Genomic DNA, 5,651 nt, shown 5'->3' on the forward strand with positions numbered 1-5,651 from the left:
AGTATTAGCACTTTCTGTGATCTCACATCACAGTTTTCTCTGCCCAACCGCAGGAGGCACGAAGAGATTGGCTATAGACCACACAAGAGAACAGGAGCCAGGGAAAGGCAGAAAACTATCAGGCAAGAAGTGTTCTACTGCACGTTTGAATCATGATTTGGATTCTCCTACAAATTTGTTTCTTTTTATCATACCAATTAGGTTGCTATTTTGTTCATGATTATAATGATATGTCTGATGCCCAAGGCTGTGCTTTTCCTCCACATTGTCCAAGTTACTCAAAAATAAATAGCATGGCACTGGATTTGGTTGCAGTATAAGTATCATAGATTCATCTCCACCTATACCCCATCTGTGGGTGTCAATGTCAATCACTCTGATTCCTATATGCTAGCCTGAGCTGTGAATCGTTGTCTCATTGGGACTAATATATAACCTAGAAATTCTCAAAATAAAGCAAAACATCAAGCCCTTGATCATGTGGACCCTTACTTAAAAAGGCATGGATGTGATCTAATATAAGATTATTCCTTGATTTTCTAAGGTTCCTCACGATGTGCACACATGAAGGTTGTTGGACCGTTCAGATGCTCCTTCAGCGCGCCGTCATCCTCTTGTCCTCTAGCCAACGTCGATGACACTTTGGCATTGAGGAGAAAGTATTGCATCACACATGTGGATGTTGCTTGATTCCCTGGATTCTGGATCTCCTTGGGAAAAAGTAGGTGAAGACTTTGTAAAGATGCAGATTTATTGGACATGATAACCCTGTGCTTATTCTTCAGTTTATTTTGATCATATGCATTAGAAAGATTTCCTTTTTGGCTGCTATGCTACTATGCTAGGCATTAGAGGGATTACATTTTTTTATTGGTGTGCCTGCTCTGCACCATTATCTAAAAAATCCTAACAAGAGTATGCATGTAGCTTGCTTTCACATGCTTCTGTTTTGGGAAACGTAGCAACAATACATCATGTATCCCTATGTCCTGCATATGGACGTGAGAAGAATCTCAAGCAAACCCTACTGAATTAAGACCGGTGAGGCGGTGACCCATGTTCAGCTAATTGTTTCACACACTTTTGTATGGGCACTGTTTAACATCTTATTGGATCTTTTTATTCCCTGAAAAAATAATAATGTAGGATATAAGATTGTCCAGTAAAATAGAGTAGGCTAATTTATAGACTGAAGTAAATTAATTTTGTTTTATTCACAGGAATACATGTGTTTCATCACTCTCCATTAATTATATGGGGTTTTCACATTTACAAGTGTTGCATTTAACGGGATTTGAGAGGAAAGGGGTTTGTATCTTTTTTGTCCCATACATAAGTATATTTATCATCACTCTTCTGGATTTGATATAATACTATACTTGGATTCATGGGATTGTCTAACAAGGTGAAAGAGCTAACTCTTGGTGTTGTTTTACAGCAGTACTGTTTGTTTATTTCAATGTTGAACGTGGTTCCGACTAAAAACGCAAGCTGACAGAGGAGTTTCAGTTTCTTGTGAGGCAGCATGCTACTGAATGGAAAAAGCCAAGTTAATACACAGGAACCTGCCGCCCCAAGCACTAGCCAGAAATGGAGCCCCCCTCCAGAGGATTGACTGATGATTAGTTGTGATGGAGCTTACTCAAAAAGCACTTCTGAAGGAGGGTAGGGTGTAGCAGCTTGTGATCATGAAGGTGACTTTGCCGCTTCTGGACAGCAGAGTCAAGCTATGCATGCCGAAGCATTCACGGTCAAAAAGGCGCTGTTTTTAGCCGAGCAGAGGGGGATTGGAAGGATCGTTTTGGAAACTGATTGCAGGAACCTGATTGCGGCTGTGAAATTCAATGCCTGCAACAGTTCAAGCCTTGGTCAGTTATTCTTAGAGATCAAATACATGTTTTCTTTGTCCTTTATTCAGTACTGAGTTGAATTTTGCCCGCGGGCGTGTAATCAGGTACCCATTTGCTAGCAGCAAACGATGCAGGGGAAAGCCACGGTTTCCATGCTACTTGGGAATTGGGACGTGAGCTACCATGATGATGTAAACCATTTGGTGGCCTGTTATTTAACTGGGCCTTAATGGAATACGAGTGTTCCATTCAAAAAAAAAGGATGTGGTTCGACGCCAAATTGCATTTTAGTATTTCACGGTGGAGCACTTTGAAGGTGGGTGTATTAAAGAGGAGACCCGGCAGGCTGAGGCCCTCTTGGCTACATTTGAACAACGCAAAGATGAGGATGATATGGAGCGGTGCAAAGGAGAAATTACAGCATTATGCTATCAAATAACTTTTCAATGAATGGTCAATGAAATTGTTGAAATATGGTTGTTATAAGATAGGTTTGTGGTATTAAGTTTGTCTTTGAGTCAGAATACTATTGAGCGTCTTTCAAAAAAAAAAAGAATACTATCGAGCGGATGCCATGTCTTGGTTTACTTTCATTACCTACTACCTCGACACGTTTAAGGATAGGAAACCACCGAGTTATGCACTAGCCTTGCGGTATATAAGTTGCCACTCTCAAATGTTATATAGACTTCATCCATGTTATTTAATCACCCGCTTGATCATTTAGTTACATTATTGCCCGTAGCAACGCGCGGGCATTTAACTAGTATAGAAATATTTTAGAGTATAGATTTACTTATTTTGTTTTGTATGTAGTCTATAGTAGAATCTCTAAAAAGACTTATATTTAAGAACGGAGGGAGTATATGAATATGGAATTCTTCCCTGGCATATATGCATGCAGCCGACAAGTTCGGGCTAGCGACCTCCCCACCGTACCTGGCCTTGTCCTCGAGCAGCAATGCCAACTATGTGAACTGGCCTTGTCCCCATCGTACCTGGCCTTGTCCTCGATCTGGCAATGCACTGTGACCAAGGATGTATGGCGATCGGCAAGCCACTGGAAAGGATGTGCTGCCCTGAATCCTTCTTTGTGGGCAGTCCACAACGACTCCACATTCTACTGGGAAGCGATCGTGGCGGCCACAACTCCCGAGAACATCAAGGGCACCAAATCGCTACTGATTCTCATTGTCTGAGAGCTGTGGCTTGAGAGGAACAATCGGATTTTCAAAAAGAAGAGCGAGAGCACGGCAATGATCATCCAAAATATCCGCCGATCCGTCGAAGCCTGGAGGCTTGCAGAAGCGACCTACTTCATGTCTCCCTTCGGGGACCCGCCGTGAAATGTAACCCAGAATTGTCTCCTATATAGCCTGTAATCTCTTAACTTTGCCTTTTTCATCTTTATGACTGCTCTCGCAGCCGTGTAATTATCTCTCCCTTCCTATCATAATAAAAAAACCAGCCATTGCTGGGCGCTTTAAAAACTATGTGAACGGCGACAACTTCGCTTCCGATGGCGCAGGAGTCTCCATCGCCACAAACGAGAACAAGTGCATCACCCTCGACAAGCAAATCGAGCACTACTCAGGCGTGTACTCCTCTCTCTCTCTCTCTCTCGCAGCCTCGGGCAGGCCCAGGCTGCGAGCCACCTTGCCAGGTCCATCTTTGCCATCACCATCGGCAGCAATGATATCATCCACTATGCCAAGGCCAACCCCGTCGCCACATCCTCCCAGCAACAGCGGTACGTTAATGCGCTCTTGCAGACCCTCTCGGACCAGCTGGCCATCCTCTACAACCACGGCGCGCGCAAGGTGTTTTTTTTTTTCAAAACAGAGGCAAAGATTGCCTCATCTATTAATTAAGCAGAAGAGAATTGTCCAGTTAATTACGGAAAACTGAGCGAAAACCGGAACAACAAGGGCCAAGCACACCCCAAAGACTAACACACAGGACAAAGCCCACCCACCACCAACTCCGATGACAACCACGTCGCCCACACGACACGAGGTCCATGCCCTTAAAGCTGCAAATCTCCTGAGGCCGCCGCCTCGATATCCACTGCTCCATTGCGCCCTACGCACTCAACCAACACCGCCTTCCGGGGCCGCCGCCCCGACATGCCACCATGCCACCGCTCACTCTCGAGCAGCAACGTCGCACGATACAGCAGCCCGCAGCCCACACTGCTCAGGACAACCGCACGCAGACCACGAACGCCGCACCACATCTGGGGCCGCCGCCCCAACATGCCACCGCTCACCCTCGAGCAACAACGCCGCACGATACAGCAGTCCGCAGCCCACACTGCTCAGGACAACCGCACGCAGACCACGAACGCCGCACCACATCTGGGGCCGCCGCCCCAACATGCTACCGCTCACCCTCGAGCAACAACGCCGCACGATACAGGAGTCCGCAGCCCGCACTGCTCAGGACAACCGCACGCAGACCACGAACGCCGCACCATATCCGGGGCCGCCGCCCCGACATGCCGTCCAACCGCCCTCGCTAGGACGCGTCGACTGAGCCGACAACCTTGCCGCCCACGCAGCTCAAGGTCCTCACCCAAGCCATGCCGACAAACAACCCTACCTCCTGGGGCCACCGTCGCACCGCTGCCCGAGGCCGCCGCCTCGGCTCTCAACTAAAGATCCCGGAGCCGCCGCCCCGGCATACATCGCCCATGAAAACGGAAGAGCCCGCACAACATCCAAAAGCTGACCCTCCAAACCGACGCCTCCAAGAAGGTTACGACGTAAAACGCCGCCGCCGTCCACTCCAAAAAACTGAAGTTTAGGTTCTCACCCGGAGAGTCCAAGCACATGGAAGAAGAGGAAGAAACTCTACGACGACGCCTCCAAGAAGGTCACGATACCCGCAGGCGCCGACGTCGTCAAAAGCTTTCGCCCAAGTCCCTCATCTCCTAACAGTGAGCCTGCAAATCTGGGCACCATGGATACCCAGACCACCGGAGCCAAGCCTGCTGTGAAGATCACCTCCCGTCGTCAGCCGCCAAAGCCCCCCGCGACGACCCGCTGCAGCACCTCATGCGACAGAAAGATGCCGCGTTTGCCGGGGTCAGATCCACGGGCATCGCCCCGAATCCACCGTCCCCAGCCGCCGCAGCAGCCCATGCCGATGCAGCCATCGCTCCGGGGCCGCCGCCCCGGCATCCTTGCCTCGCCTCAAATCCGCACTGACCGCCCATCGAAGCAGCAGGAGCACGCCGCCCAGGCGGGCACCACGCACACTGTCGCATCCGCTGGAGACCGGATCCGCCACGCCCGCACCTCCACGCACCACGGGCCTCCGAGCCACGCCGACGGCGCTGCCCGGGCCCTCCGCGCGCCCGTGCCGTGCACCTCCACAGATCTACAGCAGCTTCATCCCAGGATCCTCGCGACGCCAGATCGACGCCAGCTCCACCATTGGCGTCCTCGCCACCACAGATCCGCACAACGCAAACACACACGAGCCACGCCCCTCGCGGCCAAGCCGCCGCCCGCGCCTGACCAAGGCGCATCCTCTGCCAACTCCGGAACAGAGCACCGAATCCCTTGATTCACCGCGCAACTGTTCGTAGCCAGCCCCGCTGCGTCGCCCAGCAGACGCCCAAGCTCCGAGGCCGCCGCCCCGGCTTCCGCCCACCGCGAGCACCGCCCACCGCCCCCAGCAGCAGCAGCCAGCCTCCAGCGGCGTCGATGGAGACACCGGCGCGCGAGGGAAGGCCACCGCGGCCCCCAGCCAAGCACCGCCGCATGCGCGCATCGGCCGCCGCTGCTCGAGATCCAT

The 5,651-nt window shown here is 50.8% G+C and overlaps 1 pseudogene; it reads left to right on the forward strand.

Moving 5' to 3' along the window:
* LOC119300298 overlaps positions 1-5,651 on the forward strand; it is a 10,297-nt pseudogene that overhangs the window by 3,773 nt on the left and 873 nt on the right.

This window comes from Triticum dicoccoides, chromosome 5A (genome assembly GCF_002162155.2).
Source record: "Triticum dicoccoides isolate Atlit2015 ecotype Zavitan chromosome 5A, WEW_v2.0, whole genome shotgun sequence".
NCBI classification, from domain to species: domain Eukaryota; kingdom Viridiplantae; phylum Streptophyta; class Magnoliopsida; order Poales; family Poaceae; genus Triticum; species Triticum dicoccoides.